General features: G+C 40.8%; 1 long non-coding RNA gene across 1 annotated transcript in view; it reads right to left on the bottom strand.

The window, feature by feature from the left end:
• The window catches only part of LOC132279805 (uncharacterized), a 37,142-nt gene extending 16,984 nt beyond the window's left edge, over positions 1 to 20,158 (bottom strand). Inside the window, exon 1 of the long non-coding RNA XR_009471406.1 lies at positions 19,933 to 20,158. This is a non-coding gene — a long non-coding RNA (uncharacterized LOC132279805). The remainder of the gene's footprint in view (positions 1 to 19,932) is intronic.
• Between the last annotated feature and the right edge of the window lie 5,066 nt (positions 20,159 to 25,224).

The following is a 25,224-nucleotide window of genomic DNA, read 5'->3' as shown; positions in this document are numbered from 1 at the left end:
GTGTACCAATCCTAAATATAAAAGCACTTCCCATTTCACCACCAATGCGATGTGGGTGTGTGCACCCGTAGCTTGCTAGCTAGTAGCCTGTCAGTGCCTCGCACCCGCCCACAAGTCAGAATCACCCCCTTAGGGGTTAAGTGTGCATTGGAAACACTTTATGCGGGATAACGCTCTGATCCCATTTGTAACGACCCATTTCAAGTACAAAATTCTACACTTTAGGCCCAGGCCTACACGGCCTCATACAAATTGGAGTGTACCAATACTACATATATAGTGCTTCCCCTTTCCACACCCAATGGAATTGTACAACTTACAAGCATGATAGCCCACCAGTGCCTCGCACCCACCCACATGGTCATCACAATCACTCCCTTAGTGGTTTAACATCCTCATTGGCCACACAATTTTGGCTAGGCTGGAAACACCCTGATACCATTTGTAACAACCCATTCCAAGTACAAAATTGTACGCTTTAGGCCCAGACTTACACAGCCTCATACAAATTGAAGTGTACCAATACTACATATATAGCGCTTCCCCTTTCCACACCCAGAGGACACCTTACAAGCATGATAGACTACCAGTGCCTCGCACCCACCCACAAGGTCACCACAATCACTCCCTTAGTGGTTTAACGTCCTTGTTGGCTACACAATTTTGGCTAGGTTAGCTTTTAATAACCTTTTTAACTACCCACTCCATCACATGGTATAATATTGTACAGTTCGAACGCAAGCCCGTGCAGTTTTGCTATTTAGTTTTACCCCAAAATACGTCATACGAATTGGAAATAGCACCACTAAATAAAAGCTAGGTGTGGAAAGGAGAAGTGATAGATTTGTGGCAGGTACGATGCACGTTCCCACATCACCTAGGTGTGGAAAGGAGAAGTGATACTTGTAAGTGATAAAACCATGCGGGTTCAGTCTGAAAGCAGACAATATAATACCATGCGATAGAGTGGAACATTATAAATGGTATCAGAGATGAAGCACGGCCGTAAGTGTGGCTAACGGGGACGTGGAGCACCTATGTGAGGTGATTGTGGCGAACTTTTGAAGCGGGTGCAAGAGGTACTGATAAGCTAACTCACATTACAGGTGCACAATACCACATCGCCCGGGATAACGTGAAGGTGAAGTGTAAATATGTACTAGTGGCTTCTCCAATTGGTATGAGGCATTTTAGGTCAAACCCAGAGAAAAAAATAAAGTGTGCTTAAGCCCGTATCGAACAATAACATACCATGTGGTGGTGTGAGTCGTTACAAATAATGTCCGAGCCTGACCTAGTCGGAAGTGTGCCGATATTGGGAAACTAATGAGGGGTGATTGTGACAACCTTTGTGCCCGATGTGCAAGAGCGAGTGTGACCTAGCAGGTTACGGGGGCACAATCCCACATTGCCTAAGTGTGAAAAAGGGAAATGTTATATTTGTATGATTTGTAAACTCAAATTAGCACAAGGCCTTTTGAGGTAAAACCCAAACCGGACAAACCGTGCACTGGTTGGCTACCTGCTAGCAAGTTACGGGTGCACAATCCCACGTCGGCCACTTCCTGCTGAGTCAGGCTCCTTTACATGGTATGATATTGTCCGCTATGGGCCCGAGCCCGCACGATTTTGTTCATAAACTTGACCACAAAAGGCCTCATACCAATTAAATGTACCAATACTACAAATAGAGCATTTCCCTTTCTGCAACCAGGTGATGTGGAATGTGCACCCGTAGCTTGAAAGCAATAACCTTCGAGTGCCTCGCACCTACCCGCAAAGTCGCCACAATCACCCCTTAAGGAGCCCAACGTGCTTGTTGGCCACACTTCTGGTTAGGTCTTGGTTTGGCTCCGATACTATTTTTAACGACTCACTCCACCACATAATATAATATTGTCCGCTTTAGACCCGAGCCCGCGTGGTTTTGTTCTTGGACCCTCAAAAGGCTTCAAATAACCAAAAGAAATATGTCCTAAATGCATGACTCAAGTTGTGGTGGAGATTTCAAGGAAGGGACCGGAGGAGTAGTAAAGAGTTTAGGGAAGTGGTTCTTTTGGCATCTTCCAAGGAGGAAAATCCATGATAGCACCTATGTCAAGCAACGAATTCACTTCTTGAATGGCTTGGCCAATATCAAAGTTCGAGAGATCAAAATGAGACATGCAAGTTTCGAAAGGATGTTTGCTTAGAATGAAGGGGAGAGATTCTTCAACCACTTCATCGACCACATCAATAAGGAAACAATCATCCTCTTCGGAAGGATGCAACTTCACAATCTCTGAAATGTAAAGTTTCGCCGACTGCTCCGAAGTGAAGTCAGTGTGAATAGGCAATAAATGAATAATTAAACAAAATATTCAAGGCTCATTCAAATATTCTCAATTCAAGGGATGTTAATGAACATATCAAGGCCCACTTTAAAATCATATTACAAGAATCGCGAACGACGAAGAAAAAGTCGTCGTTGCAGAACCCCGCGAACACAAAAAAAACATCGATCAAGACTGCAATAGATAAAAAACAGGTCCAAAAAACTTTTTTTCGGGGCCTCACCCCGAACCCCAAGCAGGGGCGCACTGCCCCCTGCAACCCCTAGCCAACTCACCGCGTTTCTTGTAGCACCGCTAAAAGGCTATTTTCTTGGTCCTTTAAAAGGTCCGATGCAATGCCACGTTAGGTACTTTAGAGACAAATACCTAATTGCTTCATTCCCATTCTCAATCCATTGCAAAACTAGAAACCCAAGTCGGGCAAATATCTAGTACCTTGAATGCTAGGGAAAAAGGGAAGATGCCTCTAAATACCCCACCAAAGCAATAATTTGTGGTGGAAACCAATTCCTCATTGGAGGGTCACATAATTGAACATGTTAATGCGGTGACAATCAATTTTGATGTTGACGTGGCCAAACAAGTGACCAATTTGTTGTTGTTGATGTGTGAGAGGGCCCCACAAGCTTGCTTGGGTGCCCTCGTGCCACAAAGACATCATATAGTGGGGCCCACCACTACGCTCACATAAATTAAATCCGCCGGTCGATTGAAATAGGCCGAAATCCCATTTCAAACGACCGAAGTAAAGCTGTGATAAGGGCTTCAGGCTATTTCGGACGACAGAAATAAAAGCCTATTCATTTCGGTCGACTGAAGTAAAATGTGATAAGAGCCTCAAGTTATTTTGGAAGACTGAAATAAAGAGTCCATTCATTTTAGACGACCGAAACAGTTATCTGATCCATTTAAGTTGACAAATGCAAGTCCTAAGAAAGATAACACCACAACTTCATCTCTGAAATGAACGACAACAATGTCAAAGACTTCGCCCCCTATATGGGAGTAAGTTGACCAAAATCCATTAAATCCTCACCAAGGACTCAAAACAACAATGGTGATCCTCACGGACCAGCTCGAGTATTCTAGGACCTTTACTATCTTACTTTCCAATTTTAGACTAACTTCATGTTATTACCCTTTTCAGGTGCTTATCCCCAAAATAAGTCAATTTAGCCAAATTAGAGCATAAAAGAAGCAATCTCAAGCTGAATGGAAGAAATGATCAAAGTGGTGGAAATCAGCAATCTTCGATCAATTAGGAATACTTTCGATCGATCTCACATTGATCGATCCAGCCTCATCAAGATGGATCAAAACCCTTGACCTTATCCTCAAAGAATTTCCATCTTCGATCGATCCAACTTTCTTCAAATCAGAGTTCAACATCCACATTAGCCACAATTCTGGCTAGGTTAGTCTCTAATAACATTTGTAACAGCCCACTCCACAACATGGTATAATAATGTCCGCTTTGGGCGCGAGCTTGCACGGTTTTGCTATTTAGCTTTTACCTCAAAAGGCGTCATACGAATTGAAGATAGCTCTAGTACATAATAACACTTCACCTTCACCTTATCCAGACGATGTGGGATTATGCACATGTAGTTTGCCAGTGTGGTAGCCTAAGAGTTCCTCTTGCACCCACCAACAGCACACCCGCCCACAATGGTCACCAAAATCACCCCCTTCGGAGACCAACATCCTTGTTGGACACAATTCATTATGGCAACCTTATGGGCGGGTACGAGGTACAATCCCACATCACCTGAGTGTGAAAATGAGAAACGATATATATATATAGAATTGGTACACTCCAATTGGTACGAGGCACTTTGTGGTAAACCCAAGGACAAAACCGTGCGGTCTTGGTCCCAACGCGAACAATATTATACGATGCGATGGAGTGGGTCGTTATAAATGAAAACAGAGATGAAGCACACCTGCCGACAATGGTCGCCAAATTCACCCCCTTAGGGGGCCAACATCCCTATTGGCCACTCTTCATTGTTGGATTGGTACACTTCAATTAATATGAGGCCTTTTAAGGATAAGTTCATGAACAAAATTGTGCGAGCTCAGGCCCATTGCGGACAATATTATACCATGTAGAGGAGTGTATCGTTATAAATGGTATCAGAGCCTGACTCAACCAAAAGTGGCCAACGAGGACGTTGGCCCGTCAGGGGGTGATTGTGCACCTGTAACTTGCGAGCAAGTAGCCGACTAACCAGTGCACGGTTTGTCCGCTTTGGGTTTTTACCCCAAAAGGCCTCATGCCAATCTCACTCTACAAATCTTACAAATATATCATTTCCCTTTTTCAAACTTGGGCAATGTGGGAATGTGCCCCCGTAACCTGTTAGACCACACCCGCCACAAAGGTCATCACAATATAACCCAACATTAGTTTCCCAACGTCGCCACACTTCCGACTAGGTCAGGCTCTGACACCATTTGTAACGACTCACTCCAATACATGGTATGTTATTGTTCAATTTGGGTTGAGCCCGCATTATTTTTATCCGGGTTTCCCTAAAAGGCCCCATATCAATTGGAGAAGGCACTAGTATTTATTAGCACTTCACATTAACTTTACCCAAAAGATGTGGAATTGTGCATCTGTAACGTGAGATAGCCTAACAATGCCTCTTGCAGTGGCCCACAAAGGTCGCCACAATCACCTCACTTAGGGGCTCAACATCTTCGTTGGCCACACTTCCGGCTATGCTTCATCTCTTATACCATTTGTAACAACCCACTCTATTGCATGGGAAGATATTGTACGCTTTGGGACCGAGCCCTAACGGTTTTGTTCTTGGGTTTACCTAAAAAGGCATTGTACCAACTGGAGTGTACCAATCCTATTATATATCACTTCTACTACTCATACCCAGGCGATGTGGGATCGTACCTCGTACATGCTCACAAGGTCGCCACAATGAAGAGTGGCTAAAACGGACATTGCCCCCTAAGGAGGGTGATTGTTATGACCAATGTGGGCGGGTGTGCCGTGGGCTGGTGCAAGGGGAACTGGTAAGCTGTCACACTGGGCAAGTTACAGGTGCACAATCCCAAATCGCCTAGGTAAGGTGAAGATGAAATGCTTTTATGTACTGGTGCTATCTCCAATTCGTATAAAGCCTTTACAGGGTAAAACTAAATAGCAAAACTGTGCAAGGTCGTGCCCGATGCGGACAATATCATACCATATGGTCGTGTGGGTCATTACAAATGCTATTAAAAACTAACCCAGCCAGAATTATGGCCAACGAAGACGTTGAACCCCTAAGAGGGTAATTATGGCTACATTATGGGCGGGGGCGACGCACTGATAGGCTCTCATGCTAGTAAGGTGTACAATCCAACTGGGTGTGGAAAGGAGAAGCGCTATGTATGTAGCATTGGTACACTCCATGGTATTAGAGTCGGACACAGTTAGAAGTGAGGCCAACAAAAAATAATTACTAGAACAACCAAACACCAGAAAATAATAAAAAAAATAAAAATAAAAATAAATAAAAAACCACCACCACACATCAACAAATAATAAGAAATAGAAAAATCCTAACAGCAAAAAATAAATAAAAGAACCCTAAAAACAATAAATAATAACTAGAATAATCGTAACGATAATAAATAATAACTAATCCAAATAAAAAAAAATTAAAAAAAATTAAAAAATAAAAATAAATAAACAAACCCAAACAACAATAAACAATAACTACAACCAACTTAACAACAACAAATAATAAATAAATAAAAACAATAACAACAAACAAACAATAAAAAAACACTGCCACCAACAAATAACAATAAAAAAGAAAAATCTAAATAACAAATAATAAAAAAGACAAATAATAGAAAAGCACAAATCCTAATACCAATAAATAATAACTACAGCCAACCTAACAACAAATAATAAAAAAAGAAACTATAAAAACAAACAAAATCTAAAAAAACAGCCGGCCAGTGCCTCGCAGCTACCCACAAGTTCTCCACAATCACCCCCCCTAGGGCTCAACTGCTCGTTGGCCGCATTTAATGGTTGGTAAGGCTCTGATACCATTTGAAACAACCCATTCCAAGTATTAAATTGTAAGCTTTGGGCCCGGGCCTGCATGGCCTCATACCAATTGGAGTGTACCAAGACTACATATATAGCGCGTCTCCTTTCCACAACCAGTGGGATTATACATCTTACCAGCATGATAGCCTACCAGTGCCTCGTACTAGCCTACTAGGTCGCCACAATAACACCCTTAGGGGATCAACGTCCTCATTGGCCGCAATTCTGATTGGTTTAGTCTTTAATAACATTTGTAACGACCCACTCCACCATATGGTATGAAATTGTCCACTACGAGCGCGAGCCAACACGATATTACTCTTTAGTTTTAACCCAAAAGGCATCATACGAATTAGATATAGTACCAGTACATAAAAGCACTTCACTTTCACCTTACCCAGGCAATGTAGTATTGTGCACCTGTAGCTTGCCAATGTGGTAGCCTACCAGTTCTTCTTACAACCGCCCACAACACACCTGCCCATATTCATTGCCAGAATCACCCCTTTAGGGAGACTACATCCCTATAGGCCACACTTCATTGTGGCGACCTCTTAGGCAGGTACGAAGCATGATCCCACATCACCTGGGTGTGGAAAGGAGAAGTGATATATGTATAGGATTCGTACACTCCAATTAACGAGGACTTTTGAAGTAAACCCAAGAACAAAACCGTGTGGGCTCAATCGAACAATATCATACCATGCGACGGAGTAGCACAGCCAGAAGTGTGGCCGACGGGAACGTGAGGTGATTGTCGCGACCTTTGTGCGCAGGTGCAAAAGGCACTGGCAAGGCTTCCTCAAGTTACAAATGCACAATCCCAGATCACCTAGGGTAAGGTGAAGGCGAACTGCTAATATGTACTCGTGCGTTCTCGAATTCGTACGAAGTCTTTTAGGTAAAACCTAAAGAAAAATAAAGCGGGTTCAAGCACAAATCAAACAATAACATAACATCTGGTAGAGTGAGTCGTTACAAATGGCATCAGAGCCTAAAGGAGTCGGAAGTGTGTCGAATTTGGGCAACAAACCGTGCAATGGTAGGTTACTTGCTGGCTAGCTACGGGTGCAAAATCCCAAAATCACCTCATGAGGGCCTAACGTACGCATTCGCCACTTTTGGCTGAGTCAGGCTCTGATACAATTTATAACGATCCACTACTATACATGGCATTATATTGTCCGCTATGGTCCGAGCCCGCACAATTTTGTTCTTGATCTTAGCCTCAAAAGGTCTCATACCAATTGAAGCGTACCAATCCTACAAATAAAGCATTTTCCCTTTCCACAACCAGGCGATCTGGACTGTGCACCCGTAGCCTTCTAATACCTCGTACCAGACGACGAACACCCGCAAACAAGGTCGCTATAATCACCCCCTTAGGAGCCCAATGTGCTCGTTTGCCACACTTCCGGCTTGGTCTGGGTCAGATACCATTTTTAACGACTCAATCCACCACATGATATGATATTGTACATTTGGACCCGAACCCGCACAGTTTTGTTCTTGGACTTAGCCTTAAAAGACTTCATACCAATTAGAGTGTGCCAATCCTACATATAAAGCACTTCTACTTTCACCACCAAGGCGATATGGGTGTGTGCACCCATAGCTTGCTAGCTAGTAGCTTGCCAGTGCCTCGCACCTGCCCACAAGTTCGCCAGAAACAACGTATAAGGACTAAGTGCTCGTTACTAACACTTCTAGCTAGATAAAGCCCTAATACCATTTGTAACGACCCATTCCAAGTAAAAAATAGTACGCTATAGGGGGCCTACACGGCCTCATACAAATTGGAATGTACCAATACTACATATATAACATTTCCACTTTCCACACCAAGTGGAATTGTACACCTTACAAGCATGATAGCCTACCAGTGCCTCACACCCGGCTATAAGGTCACCATAATCACTCCCTTAGTGGTGTAACGTCCTTGTTGGCCACGATTCTGGCTGGGTTAGTTTTTAATAACTTTTGTAACTACCCATTCTACCACATTGTATAATATTGTACGCTTCATATGCGAGGCCGCACGGTTTTGCTATTTAGTTTTACCCCAAAGACGTCATACGAATTGGAGATAGCACCATTAAATAAAAGCAATTCACCTTCACCTTACCCAAGTGATATGGGATTGTGCATCTGTAGCTTGCCTTATGTGATAGCCTACCAGTTTCTCTTACACAAGCCCACGGCATACCCGCCCACATTGGTCACCAAAATCACCCCTCTTAGGGGGCCAATGTCCCTATTGGCCACTATTCATTGTGGCAACCTTGTGGCGGGTACGATGCAAGTTCTCGCATAGCCTAGGTATAAAAAGAAGAAGTGACATATTTGTAGGATTGGTATACTCCAATTGGTATAAGGCCTTTTGGGATAAATTCAAGAATAAAACCATGCGTGCTCGGTCCCAAAACGGACAATATCTTACCATACGATAAAGTGGAACATTACAAATGGTATCAGATATTAAACACAGCCATAAGTGTGGCCAACGAGGACGTTGAGCACTTATGTGAGGTGATTGTAGCGAACTTTCTAGGCGGGTGCAAGAAGTACTGACAAGCTACCTCACGTTACCAATGCACAATCCCACATCACCCGGGGTAATGTGAAAGTGGTGTGCAAATTTGTACTAGTGCCTTCTCCAATTGGTATAAGGCCTTTTAGGTAATACCCATAGAAAAAATAATGCATGCTCAAGCCCAAATCGAATAATAACATACCATGTGGTAGAGTGAGTCGTTACAAATAGTGTCAGAGTCTGACCGAGTTGGAAATGTGTCGATGTTGGGAAACTAATGAGGGTGATTGTGACGATCTTTGTCACTAGTGTGTAAGAGCGGGTGTGAGCTAGTAGGTTATGGGGGCACAATCCCACATCGCCTAAGTGTGAAAATGGTAAATGTTATATTTGTATGATTTGAAAACTGAAATTGGCACGAGACCTTTAGGGGTAAAACACAAACCGGACAAACCGTGCACTGGTAGGCTACCTACTGGCACGTTGGCCACTTCCGGATGAGTCAGGCTCTTTTACATGGTATTATATTGTCCGCTATGGGCCCGAGCTCGCACGATTTTGTTTAAGAACTTGACCACAAAATGCCTCATACCAATTGAAGTGTATCAATCCTACAAATAAAGCATTTTCCCTTTCCACACTGAGGTGATGTGGAATATGTACCCGTAGCTTGTAAGCAATAACCTTCTAGTGCCTCGCACCCACTCGCAAGGTCGCCACAATCACCCCTTTAGGAGCGAGCCCGAACGTGCTTGTTGGCCACACTTCTAGCTGGGTCTGGGTCTGGGTCTGGCTCCGATATCATTTTTAACGACTCACTCCAACACATGATATAATATTATCCGCTTTGGACCCGAGCCCGTATGGTTTTGTTCTTGGACTCGGCCTCAAAGGACTTCATATCAATTGATGTGTACCAATACTACATATATGGCGTTTCTCCTTTCCACACTCAGTGAGATTGTACACCTTACTAGCATTATAACCTACCAGTGCCTCACACCCGCCGACATGGTCTTCAACGTCTTCGCTGGCAACAATTCTAGCTGGGTTAGTCTCTAATAACATTTGTAAGCCCACTCCACCACGTGATATGATAATGTCCGTTTTGGGCGCGAATTGGAGATAGCACCAGCACATAAAACACTTTACCTTCATAACAATATGGGATTGTGAACATGTAGTTTGCCCAATGTGGTAGCCTATGAGTTACTCTTGCACTCGCCCACTGCACACTCGCCCACAATGGTCACCAAAATCACCCCCTTAGGGGTCCAACATCCCTGTTAGCCACTATTCATTATGGTAACCTTGTGGACGGGTACGAGACACAATCCCACATCTCCTGAGTGTGAAAATGAGAATATATATATATATATATATATATATATATATATATATATATATAAGATTTGTACACTCTAATTGGTGTGAGACATTTTGTGGCAAACTCAAGGACAAAATCGTGCGAGTTCGGTCCCAAAGTGAATAATATCATACCATGCAATGGAGTGGGTCATTACAAATGGTAACAGAGATGAAGCACACCCTATCCATAATGGTCGCCAAAATCACCCCCTTATAGGGCCAACATCTCTATTGGCCATTCTTCATTGTGGCAACCTTGTAGGCGGGTATGAGACACGATCCCACATCTCCTGGTTGTGAAAATGAGAAGATATATATATATATATATATATCATTTGTACACTCCAATTGGTACGAGGCATTTTGTGGTAAACCCAAGGACAAAGCCATGCGATCATTACACATCGTAACAGAGATGAAACAAAGCCGGAAATGTTGCCAACGAGGACGTTGAGCCCCCAACTAAGGTAATTGTGGCAATCTTTGTAAGTGGGTGCAAGAGTCACTAATAGGTTATCGCACGTTACATGTGCACAATCCCACATCGCCTAGGGTAATGTGGAGGTGAAGTGCTAAAATGTACTAATGCCTTCTCCAATTGGTTTAAAGCCTTTTAGGTAAAACCCAGAAAAAATTAATGCGGGCTCACCCAGGTGTGCATGGGCGGGTGCGATGAAGGCTACCTTACTTACAAGTTACGGGTGCACAATCCACATTACCTAGGTGTTTATAAAGAAAGTGCTCTATTTGTAGGATTGGTACACTTCAATTAGTATAAGGCCTTTTGAGGCTAAGTTCAAGAACAAAATCATGTGGGCTCGGGGCCCAAAGCGCAGAATATCATACCATGTAAAGGAGTGGATCGTTATAAATGGTATCAGAGCCTGACTCAACCGAAAGTGGGCAACACGAACGCTAGGCCCCTCAGGGGTGATTGTGGGATTGTGCACCTGTACCTTGCCAACAAGTAGCCTAGCAGTGCACAATTTGTCCGCTTTTGGTTTTTACCCCAAAAGGGCTCATGCCAATCTCAGTGTAAAAATCTTACAAATATAACATTTCCCTTTTTCAAACTCGGGCAATCCGGAATTGTGCCCCCATAACATGTTAGCTCACACTCGCTCTTGCATACCCGCTACAAAGGTCATCACAATATAAGTTACTCAACGTCACCACACTTTCGACTGGGTCAGGCTCTGACACCATTTGTAATGACTCACTCCACTACAGAGTATGTTATTATTCGATTTAAGTTGAGCCCGCATTATTTTTATGTGGGTTTACCTAAAAGGCCTCATATACCAATTGGAGAACGCACTAGTTTATATTAGCACTTCACATTCACCTTACCCTAGGCGATGTGGGATTGTGTACCTGTAACGTGAGATAGTCTGTAAGTGCCTCTTGCACCCGCCAACAAAGGTCGCCACAATCACCTCACTTGGGGTCTCAACGTCCTCGTTGGCCACACTTCCGGCTATGCTTTATCTACCATTTCTAACAACCCATTGCATTGCATGGTATGATATTGTTCGCTTTGGGACCGAGCCCGCACAGTTTTATTCTCGAGTTTACCCTAAAAGGCATTGTACCAATCCTACATATATATTACTTCTACTATCCATACCCAAACGATGTAGGATCGTACCTCGTACCCGCTGATAAGGTCGCCACAATGAAGAGTGGCTAAAACAGACGTTGGCCCCTAAGGTGGGTGATTATGGCGACCAATGTGGGCGGGTGTGCCGTGGGCGGGTGCGCCGTGGGCGGGTGCAAGAGGAACTGGTAGGTTACCACACTGAGCAAGCTACAGGTGCATAATCCCATATCGCCAGCGTAAGATGAGGATGAAGTGTACCAGTGCTATCTCCAATTCGTATAAAGTCTATATGGGGTAAAACTACATAGCAAGACCGTGCGCGCTCAAACTCGATGCAGACAATATAATACCATATGATGGTATGGGTCGTTACAAATGCTATTAGAGACTAACCCAGCCAGAATTGTGGCCAACGAGAACGTTGAACCCCTAAGAGTGTGATTATGGCGAACTTGTGGGAAGGGGCGAGACACTGGTAGGCTATCATGCTAGTAAGGTGTACAATACCATTGGGTGTGGAGAGGAGAAAAGCAATATATGTAGTATTGGTACACTCCAATTGGTATGAGGTTGTGTGCAAGCCCGAACAAAAATTTATAATTTTATAATAATGGTATTAGAGTAGGACCCAGCTGGAAGTGTGGCCAACAATAAATAATTAATATAACAACCTAACAATAGAAAATAATAACAAAAAAACAAAAACAAAAACAATACAACACAGACACAGATCAACAAATAATAAGAAAAAGAAAAACCCTAAGAACAACAAATAACTAAACGAACCCTAAAAACAATAAATAATAACTAGAATAATCGTAACAATAATAAATAATAACAAAAACAAATAGAAAAAGACAAACCCAAACAATAATAAACAATAACAACAACCAACTTAATAACAGCAAATAATAAATAAAAATAAAAACACTACCACCAACAAATAACAATAAAAAAGAAAAATCAAAACAAATAAAAAAAACGACAAATAATAGAAAAGCACAAACCCTGACAAGAATAAATAATAACTACAACCAACATAATAACAAATAAATAAAAATAAAAATAAAAAAAAAGAAATTATAACAACAAACAAAATCTAAAAAATAGTCGGCCAGTGCCTCGCACCCGCCCACAAGTTCACTACAATCACCCCCCAGGGGCTCAAGTGCTCATTGGCCACACTTCCTGGTTGGTATGGCTCTGATACCATTTGAAACGACCCATTCCAAGTATAAAATTGTAAGCTTTAGGCCCAGGCCAGCACAGCCTCATACCAATTGAAGTGTACCAAGACTACATATATAGAGCTTCTCCTTCCCACAACCAATGAAATTATACACCTTACCCACATGATAGCCTACCAGTGCCTCGCACCTGCCCAGAAGGTCGCCACAATAACACCCTTACAGGTTCAACGTCCTCATAGGCCACAATTCTGGCTAGGTTAGTCTCCAATAACTTTTTGTAAGGACCCACTCCACCACATGGTATGATATTGTCCAATACGGGCGCGAGCTCACACGGTTTTACTCTTTAGTTTTAACCAAAAAGGCATCCTGCGAATTGGAGATAGCACCAGTACAAAAAAGCACTTCACCTTCATCTTACCAAGGCGATGTGGGATTGTGCACATGTAGCTTGCCCAATGTAATAGCCTACCAATTCCTTTTACAACCACCCACGACACACCCGCCCACATTCATCGCCAGAATCACCCCCTTTAAGGAGACATCATCCCTATAGACCACTCCTCATTGTGGCGACCTTGCGAGTAGGTGCGGACTCAGTGCTAAAGCAAACAATATCATACCATGCAATGGAATAGCACAGCCAAAAGTGTGGCCAACAGGAACGTGAGGTGATTGTTACAACCTTTGTGCGCAGATACAAGAGGCACTTGCAAGGCTACCTCACGTTACAAGTGCACAATCCCAGATCGCCTAGGGTAAGGTGAAGGCGAAGTGCTAATATGTGCATGCCTTCTCAAATTAGTATGAAACCTTTTAGGTAAACCCCAGAGAAAAATAAAGCGGGCTCAAACCTAGATCGAACAATAACATACCATGTGGTGGAGTAATTCGTTACAAATGGTGTCGGAGCCTGAACGAGTCAGAAGTGTGTTGACTTTGGGCAACAAACCGTGCAATGGTAGGTTACTTTACTTGTTAGCAAGCTATGGGTGCAAAATCCCAAAATCACCCCCTGAGGGCCTAATGTCCGCGTTGGCCACTTTCGGCTAAGTCAGGCTCCCACACAATTTACAACACAATTTACAACGATCCACTACTCTACATGGCATTATATTGTCCGCTATGGGTTTGAGCCCGCACGATTTTGTTCTTAAACTTAGCCTCAAAACGTCTCATACCAACTAAAGTATACCTATCCTACAAATAGAGCACTTTTCCTTTCCCCACCCAAGCGATATGGACTGTGCACCCGTAGCCTTCTAGTACCTCGTACCAAACCACGGACACCCGCCCGCGAGGTCGCCATAATCAATCCCTCAGGAGCCCATTGTGCTCGTTAGCCACACTTCCAGCTAGTCTGGGTTAGATACCACTATTCAGTCCACCACATGATATGATATTGTCCGATTGGAACCGAGCTCGAACAGTTTTGTTCTTAGACTTGGCCTGAAAAGACTTCATACCAATTAGAGTGTACCAATCCTACATATAAAGCACTTCTCATTTCATCACCAAGGCGATGTGGGTGTGTGCACTCGTTGCTTGCTAGCTAGTAGCCGGCCAGTGCCTCGCACCCGCCCACAAGTTCGCCAAAATCACCCCCTTAAGAGGTAAGTGCTCGTTTGTAACACTTCTTGCTGGATAAGGCTCTGATACCATCTATAACGACCCATTCCAAGTATAAAATTGTACGCTTTGGGCAAGGGCTGCATGGCCTTGTACAAATTTAAGTGTACCAATACTACATATATATGGCTTCCCATTTCCACACCCAGTGGCATTATACATCTTACAAGAATGATAGCATACCAGTGTCTCGCACCCGCCCACATGCTCGGTCCCAAAACGGACAATATCATACCATATGATAGAGTTGAACATTACAAATGGTATCAAAGATGAATTACTGCCGAGGACGTTAAACACTTATGTGAGGTGAATGTGGCGAACTTTGCAGACGGGTGCAAAAGGTACTGACAAGCTACCTCGTAAAAGGTGCACAATCCCACATTGCCAAGGGTAACTTGAAGGTGAAGTGCCAATATGTACTAGTGCCTTCTCCAATTGGTATGAGGCCTTTTAGGTAAAACCCAGAGAAAAAATAATGTGTGCTCAAGCCCAAATCGAACAACACACCATGTGGTGGAGTGAATCGTTACAAATGGTGTCAAAGCCTAACCGAGTCGGAAGTGTGCCGATGTTGGGAAACTAATGAGGGGTGATTGTGACGACCTTTGTGGCCAGTGTGCAAGAGCAAGTGTAAGCTAGCAGATTACGGGGACACAATCCCACATTGCCTGAGTGTGAAAAAGGGAAGTGTGATATTTGTATGATTTGTACACTCAAATTGGCACAAAGCCTTTTGGGGTAAAACCCAAAGCGGACAAACCGTGCACTGGTAAGCTACCTACTGGCAAACTAAGGGTGCACAATCCCACGTTGGCCACTTCCGTCTAGGTCAGGCTCCTTTACATAGTATGATATTGTCTGTTGCGGACCCGAGCCCAAACGATTTTGTTCATGAACTTAGCCATAAAAGGCCTCATACCAATTGAAGTGTATCCTACAAATAGAGCACATTCCCTTTCCACACCCAGGTGATGTGGAATGTGCATCCGAAGCTTGAAAGCAATAGGCCTCTAGTGCCTCGCACCCGCCCGCAAGGTCACCCCAATCCCCCCTTTAAGAGCCCCAACCGTGCTTGTTGGCCACACATCTGGCGGGGTCTGGTTCTAGCTCCGATACCATATTTAACGACTCACTCAACCACATATGATATTGTCCGCTTGAACGCGAGCCCGCACGGTTTTGTTCTTAGACTCGGCCTCAAAAGGCTTCATTCCAATTGATGTGTACCAATACTACATATATGGCGCTTCTCCTTTCAACACTCAATTGGATTGTACATCTTACTAGCATTATAGCCTACCAATGCCTCGCACCTGCCTACATAGTCGCCACAATCACCCCCTTATGGGTTCAACATCCTCGCTGGCCACAATTCGTGCTGGGTTAGTCTCTTATAACATTTGTAACGGCCCACTCCACCACATGGTATGATAATATCCGTTTTGGGCGTGAGCTTGCACTGTTTTGCTCTTTAGTTTTACCCCAAAAGGTGTCATACGAATTGGAGATAGCTCCAGTACATAAAAACATTTACCTTCACCTTATCCAGGCAATGTGGGATTATGCACATGTAGTTTACCCAGTGTGGTAGCCCACGAGTTCCTCTTGCACCCGCCCACAGCACACTAGGGTGATTATGGTGACCTTTGTGGGCGTGTACGAGAGGCACTAACAAGTTATCGCACGTTACAGGTTCACAATCCCACATTGCCTGAGGTAAGGTGGACATGAAGTGCTAAAATGTATTAGTGCCTTCTCCAATTGGTACGAGGCCTTTTAGGCAAAACCCAGAGAAAATTAATGCGGGCTCACCCAGGTGTGCGTGGGTGAGTGCGAGGCGCAAAAAGGTTATCTTGCTTGCAAGTTACGAGTGCACAATCCACATCACCTAGGTGTAGAAAGGGAAAATGCTCTATTTGTAGGATTGGTACACTTCAATTGTTATGAGGCCTTTTGAGGATAAGTTTATGAACAAAATCGTACGGGCTCGGGCCCATAGCGGACAATATCATATCATGTAGAGGAGTGGCTCGTTATAAATAATGTCAGAGCCTGACTCAACCGGAAGTGGCCAATGTGGGCCCGTTAAGGGGTGATTGTAGGATTATGCACCTGTAGTTTGCCAACATGTAGCCTACTAGTGCACGGTTTATCTGCTTTGGGTTTTTACCCCGAATGTAGCCTACTAGTGCACGGTTTATCTGCTTTGGGTTTTTACCCCGAAAGGCCTCAAGCCAATCTCAGTGTATAAATGTTACAAATATAGCATTTCCTTTTTACAAACTTGGGCGATGTGGGATTGTACCCCCATAACCTTTTAGCTCACACCTGCTCTTACATACCTGCCACAAAGGTCATCACAGTATAACCCAACATTAGTTGCCCAACATCTCCACACTTACGACTGGGTAAGGCTCTAACACCATTTGAAACGACTCACTCCACTATACGGTATGTTATTGTTCGATTTGGGTTGAGCCCGTATTATTTTTATCTAGGTTTACAAAAAAGGTCCCGTACCAATTGGAGAAGGCACTAGTATATATTAGCACTTCACATTCACCTTACCCAAGGCGATGTGGGATTGTGCACCTGTAACGTGAGATAGCCTGTCAGTGCCTCTTGCACCCGCCCACAAAGGTCGCCACAATCACCTCACTTAGGGGCTCAACGTCCCTGTTGGCCACACTTTCGACTATGCTTCATCTTTCTTACCATTTGTAACGGCCCACGGCCCACTGCATTGCGTGATATGATATCGTTTGCTTTGGGACCGAGCCCGCACGGTTTTGTTTTTGGGTTTACCCAAAAAGGCATTGTACCAATTGGAGTCTAGCAATCCTACATAACTATCACTTCTACTGTCCATACCCAGGCGATGTGGGATCGTGCCTCGTACCTGCTCACAAGGTCGCCACAATAAAGAGTGGTTAAAAAGGATGTTGGCCCCCTAAGGTGGATAATTATGGCAACCAATGTGAGCGGGTGTGCCGTGGGCGGGTGCAAGAGGAACTGGTAGGCTACCACACTGGGTAAGTTACATGTGCACAATCCCACATCGCCTACGTAAGGTGAAGATGAAGTGTTTTTATGTACTAGTACTATCTCCAATTCGTATAAAAACTTTAAGGGGTAAAACTACATAGCAAAATCGTGCGGGCTCATGCCCGATGTGGACAAAATCATACCATATTGTGGTGTGGGTCGCTACAAATGCTATTAGAGAATAACACAGCTAGAATTGTGGCCAACAAGGACGTTGAACCCCTAAGAGGGTGATTATGGCGACCTTGTGAGTGGGGGCGGGACATTGGTAAGCTATCATGCTAGTAAGGTGTACAATCCCACTAAGTGTGGAAAAAAGAAGCGTTATATATGTATATTATTGGTACACTCCAATTGGTATGAGACTGTGTGCAGGCCTGAGCCCAAAGTTTATAATTTTATACTAATGGTATTAGAATCGGACCCAAGAAGTAAGAAAAAGAAAAATCCTAACAACAAATAACTAAAAGAACCCTAAAAACAATAAATAATAACTAGAATAATCGTAAAAATAATAAATAATAATTAAACCAAATAGAAAAAGACAAACCCAAACAACAATAAACAATAACTACAACCAACTTAACAACAACAAATAATAAAAAATAAAAAACTATAACAACAAACAAAAAATAAAAAAACACTACCACCAACAAATAACAATAAAAACGAAAAATCTAAACAACAAATAATAGAAAAGCACAAACCTTAACAACAATAAATAATAACTACAACCAACCTAACAACAAATAATAAAAAAAGAAACTAAAACAACAAACAAAATCTAAAAAAACACTACCAACAACTAATAACAAAAGAAAACAAAAAAACTAACAACAATAATTATTAACTAGAATAACCTAACAAAATTATTAATAAAATAAAAAATAAAAAACCATAATAAGAACAACCAAACAATAACAAATAATAAGAAAATGAAAACCCTAACAATAATAAAGAACTAAAAGAAAATACCTAACAACAATAAATAACTAGAATAACCGTAAAAATAATAAATAATAACTAGAACGACAAATAATAAAAAAGGACAAACCGTAACAATAATTTGAAAAATAAAAAAAATAAAAAAACACTACCAACAACAAATAATAATAAAAAAGGAACCAAAGCAACAAATAACAAAAAAAAAAAATCCAAACAACAATAAATATTAACTAGAACAAATCTAAAAATAACAAATAATAGAAAAAAGAAAACCCAAGCAACAACAAATAGCAAAAGTAAACCTTACAATAATAAATAATAAGAAAAGGAAAACCGTAACAATAAACCCTAACAAAATACCTCAACAACAATAAATAATAAATAAAAAAAGCCCCAACAACAACTAATTAACAAAAAACCTAACAACAATAAATAATAACTAGAACAACTCTAACAACAACAGATAAATACAAACAAAAAATTAATAAAATAAAATAAAACACTAACAACAAATAAATAATAAAAAGAACTACCTTAACAATAATAAATAATAAGAATAAAAAACTTTAGAAATAATAAATAAAAACCGGAATCCTACAACAACAAATAACAAAAAGAAATACCTAACAACAATATATAATTACTAAAACAACCCTAACAACAACAAATAATAAGAAAAAGAAAACCCTAACTACAACTAACAAAAAGAAAAATCATAATAACAATAAATAATAAAAAGAACTATCATAACAAAAATAAATAACAAGAAAAAATCCCAACATTCATAAATAATAATAATGACTGAACCTAGGGTCACCTAAGCTGCCTACGTATCCCGTCGTTGGGGAATCAAGTCAAACGTAGTTCTATTTAGGTGAACTTATAGACCTTTATCCACAAATGGGATAAATAAGTCGTGATTGACTCGAGATTAATTTAATAACCTCCGTCTGTGATTGATAATGAGATGAGTCGTGTGTGACTCGATTCGAAGTTGAATGAGTTGTGATTTGACTTTCGTTGACTCACTGGAGTCGAAATGGAATGAGTGGTGATTGACTTGAGTTTAATTTAAGGACCTAAGCCTAATAATAATAATTATTATACTAACAATAATAAAAGTAATTATAATAATACTAACAATAATAACGACAAATAATAATAATAATAATAATAAAACTAAAATGGCAGTAAAGAATCAAAATTACCATACTCACCTGGTCTGAATACGCTACAATTTCATAAAACTGGGCAAGATGTTCCAAAATGGCAGCAACTCCGATCCTTTTGAATTTCTGCAAGGCTTTGTCAAGCTTTAAAAATGATAAATTACAAAAGCTAGAACTGGTCAGACATTACATTAAGAAACAAATATAATATAATATAATATAATATAATAATTGAAAAAGGCGAAATTAATGGGTGAGAGTGAGAGAGAGTTGAGCGTTACCGAATGTGGAAGAGCTCAGAGATGTCACCCATTTCGAGGAAGAAGTTTACGGCATCCAAGAGTAGATGGAGATGTGGAGTCCGTCCAGTTGAGTAGGGAAGCCGAGGCCTCAGCGGCTTGTGCAGTGATTCATCAGTGCCACCGGTATCGGCGTTAGGTTGAGGGAACGGAGGAGCCGCAACAAAGCAAATAATGCATAATTGAATAGCTCTCTTCACTGTTGCTATTGTTCTCATTCTTGTTATTGCAATATAAATTGTATATGGTCCAGTGTTCCTTCTCTATAAACAAAGATATCATCATCGTTTTCCATATGATTCTATGTGGCATTCCCCTGAAACAAAGTAAATTCGTACAGATCAAACAACTTGTTTAAAGTTCAACATATTGTACCACATTCAAATATAGTCAACACGGGTTTATATAAATCTTAAGGAAATTATATTAATTTTTCGTGAATTTATAATGATTATCATAATTTCATAAATTAATTTGAAATTAAAATAAAAATATGTTCAAGCCTTGTTAGATACAAAGAAGAAGAAAGATGACAAAGTTGTTAATTCTCATTTGGGTAAAAGTCAAGATTGATAGTTGGTCGAGTGGGGAACCCATCAGAACCAGGACATGCAACATAGAGATGTTACCTCCAAATTTATAACAAAATTAGCTACTCCAAGACCCCCAAACCAGAAGAACTTGCCTGAGACAAGCACCAAATACTTTTTGGAAACCATCATTAATTTAAAATCAAAATCAGCATATGAAGCTCTCTTAAGTAAACTACGTTTTTTAAGGAAGGGGGAGAGGGGAAACAAGCCCCAAATATAGGGAATTGGATCAATTTGTTTTATTTCAAATGGTATGTTTGGACAACAACCATATATACGCTAGAGTCACAATGAAAAAAGGAGCTCAGTTTCACGAATGATAGGACCTGGTGTTAGCTTGAGCAGTATCTCCTATCACCCTACAAAGTTCAAGTCCAAGTTGGGACATAGATGTACATGCTTTATTAAATAAGAACAAGAATCACCATAGATTGTAACATGATAGAAAGAACCAGATTTCATTAACATCTAAACTGTTACACGTGCAGATATTACCATTATTTATGGAAATGCTACACAAAATGCAGAGACTAATTTGACATTCTAAATAAATGCTATGAACTGATTCACTATCTATGGAACATTAACGTGCTCCTAATCGTATATGAAATTGCTTATTCTTGGTTTTTTTTTTTTTTTTGGACAAATAATAATAGGTATTTAAAATAGATAAGAGGAGGCCAGTCACAAAAGTAATCCATATAGATACCGGAAGTTCCCAAAAGCAGGCAACAAGTTACTTCGGAATTTTCTGAAAATAATGTGGTCCCCATAAAGTAAATGACAACTATACACTAAATCCTAACTAGTACATGGTTATCACTTATAAGATTTTTTTTTTTTTTAAAAATAAGTTGTAACTTATCATTTTGATTTTCAAAGAGAATTCATTACAATAAATAACTTAGAAGAACGTTTAAATCATTATGTTATCTTCAGCCAACCCACTTAAGTTTTGACCATATCTACAAAATTCAGATCTTGTTTACTACACGTTCACTTTAATATGGTGTGATGACAGATTCTTCTATGAAATCTTTAATCCCTGTAATCATGGGGTCACATAGATAAGATTCCCGTAATCATGGGATCCCGTAGATAAGATCCCCGTAATCATGGGATCACGTAAATTTTGGCATATTTTCTGTCTTTCTTTGATTTAATTTCCTTTCTTTGTACCCTATTCTTGTATATAAATATAGATCTTGGATCTCGGTTTGAATAAACCAAAACCCAAATCTTCTTCTTTTTGGTATCAGAGCAGAGCAAAAACCTTCGCCTCCCCATCTTCCTCCGACACACCGCCACTTTCTCTCTCCCTCTATCCATTTTCCCTCACCTCCGACACACCGCCATATCCTCCCACCCTCTATTTTTTACTCCTTTTTTAGGAGAATTCCCTTAGATTTTTATGATCTAAGGGTCCTTCTAGTGTTTTCTTTTTCTTTGTGGGCTACCAGTGTTTGTTCGGCAGCATATTTGGAGGAAAGTGCCGATTTTTCCGGCCTTGTTTTTCTCTTTCCTCCCTCTTCGACGTGTGGACCAGCCTTATTTTGGTACTATGAGTGATTCTAGTAGCCAAAAGGACACTTTATCTTCGGGGCCATGGCCGCACTGCCGCAGTAGCCAATGCTATTGGTGGGTATACTACTCAACAGATTGTTGTCCCTCCTGCTTCAACCCTCCCAGACCATCTTTTCAGGACTTCGAACAGTTAAAATCCCAGATTGATCAGCTTCAGGAGCAGTTCAGAACATTATCTACCAGGGCCGATTCTTCTAACCCCACGACTACTATAGCTACAGGTACTCCTTGTGCTTATCATGTTAAAGTAGGAAAACCTACTTAGGTTCTGGATTTCAGAGCCAATGATCACATGACTAGTGAGTTGTCATTATTTTCTACTACCGTTACCCCTGTTAATCAGGTTGTTAGTCTAGCTGATAGGTCAACCACCATTATTCATAGCAAAGGAGATGTTCATCTATCCCCTAATATTATTTTGCCATATGTTCTTTATGTTCCTAACTTTGCATTTAATCTTCTATTTGTTAGCAAACTTGCCAAATCACTAAACTGTGCAGTGATTTTCTTTCCTCATTACTGTGTGTTTTAAAGGACCTGAGTTCAAAGAGAATTTTTGGCAGGAGCACGATGGCCTCTACTACTTTAGGGATCCTCCACTTACACCTCCTCCACTTGCTTCAAGCCTTCAAGCCTCTATTCTTCCAGTTTCCAGATCTTATGATTTTTCTTTTCAGACTTTTAAGTTTATAGCATGCTCGCCTTGGGCATGTAAACTTTTAGTATTTATGTCTACTTTTCCCAAACATGTGCATCCCCAGGAGGTGCAAATCAAGGGAGGAGCTTATCTGAGGATGGTTCCAATGAAACCCTATAATGAAGCAAAAAACTTAAATATGATTGTTTCAAACAAAAAACCAAATACGAAAGCAAGGTCAAAGAAGAACAAGAAATTTTAACAGGAAATAAGATAATTCTAAGTCAACATAAAGAACTACTTACTCTAGCATGCTCTTTGATCAAACAAAATTTAAGTGGAGAATATGTGCTTACAACCTCAACAACATCATTTTAAATAACTGAAACCTAAATTTAAGTGGAGAACATGGCGATGACCATAACATTTATGTGTAGCATCTCCTCTCCTAAGGCATGGTTTGCTGGACCACAAGCCTCAAACAAAGAAGAAGATAATAAAGAACACGCAAAATATATAACAAAATATAATCCAACTCAGCAACTAACCATAACATGGACATACACACATCTTTAATTCAGTATGTGTGAGCCGAAGGGAGAAAAGAAAACACACAAATTTGAGTCGGTGTGTGCATATGTGCGTCGCTTTGTGCATGTCTAATATATATATATATATATATATATAATATTAATGCCTGACTAACTAAAAAACAAGAAACACGATGGCTTGACTTTCACCACAGCATAACAGAACACAAGTTTCCGGGTCTAGTTCTCACTTCTCCCCTCCTTTATTTCTTTAGCGCATCTCAAACCCGTCTTTACTCTTATCTTTTCATCTCATTTCCCTCATTTTTATTTTCTTTTTTTCTATTCCTTTCTTTGTGCTTTTTCTTTTCTGCGCAATTGGTTTCCATCTCACATCCCCTCTTTATTTTTTTCGCACATTCGTTCAATTTTCTTTCTTCATAAAACAAAATGGACAAAAGCAAGAATAAGAAAACTAAAAGCTTGTTAAAAATCCAGTCACAAGTTCAGACTTGAAATTTAACCTTTATATTTGCTCTATATGCGATCAAGTTACAAAATAATTAGCGAACTAAATATATATAATTTTACTTATCAAAATAATAATAATAATAATTAGCAAACCCAAATCTAAGATACCTTCTTTTTCAAACATCTTTCCTTGATGAATCACGGCAATCATATAGGCATTCCTCATTGTGCCCAATTGATGTACTACAACAGCTGTTGTCCTGTTGACCATAACCCTATCCAATGCTTCTGGCACAATCCTCTAGCATTCAGCATCAAGAGCACTCGTTGCTTCATTTAGAAGTAGAATTTGGGGGTCCTTCAAAATTGCTCTGGCTAGGGCAACTCGTTGCTTCCATCCACCAAACAGCTGAATTCCATGCTCACCCACCATGGTGCGGTGTACCTAAATTAAAATTTTAAAATTCAAAGGCAAATTAAAATTCATATTTTCATGAAAGTGAAGAAAGAGGAAAGCTGAAAGAGTGACTAAATGGAAAAGCAAGAACCTGAGGTAGTTTATCAATGAATTTGGCAGAATTTACTAGCTCAGCTGCAGCTCTAATATCCTCAATTGTTGTCCCATCCTTCCAATACACAATATTATCCTCAATGCTGGATGCATACAACACGGTCACTTACGTGTTGAGGCTTGGACAGATGCTGATTATGCAGGATCAATTTCGGATAGGAGGTCTACTTCAGGTTATTGTACCACTATTGGTGGTAACTTAGTTACTTGGCGCAGTAAGAAGCAAGATGTTGTCTCACGATCTAGTGCAGAGGCAGAGTATAGGGCTATGGCTCTTGGGGTAGATGAGTTGCTTTGGCTGAAAACCTTGATGACAGACTTGTGCCTTCCAGTGCCGCTTCCATTCTCACTCTACTGCGACAAGTAGAGTAAGAATAGCAAAGATTTGACTATGCTATAGAATATGCTTTAGAATAATTTGTGATTTGATTTTGATTTGATTTAGTTTCCTTTCTTGTAATATGAGCATGTGCTCATTTTATCTATAAATACTAAAGCTATGAATGAGTAAATTATCTCATTCAAGTCTTTACACAATTCTCTTCTTTCTCTTCTTTTTATATATTTCTACTCTACTGATACTAAAAGAAGAAGAACTGCCAAAAACCAACCCACCGGCCTACTGACACTATTAGAAAAAGAAAAAAGAAGAAGG

Source organism: Cornus florida, unplaced genomic scaffold, assembly GCF_030987335.1.
Source record: "Cornus florida cultivar Cherokee Brave unplaced genomic scaffold, ASM3098733v1 CherokeeBrave_3.0.0_Hap2_Chr01, whole genome shotgun sequence".
Classification (NCBI taxonomy): Eukaryota; Viridiplantae; Streptophyta; class Magnoliopsida; order Cornales; family Cornaceae; genus Cornus; species Cornus florida.
The sequence above is the reverse complement of the archived record's forward strand: the minus strand, read 5'-3'. Positions and strand labels throughout refer to the sequence as shown.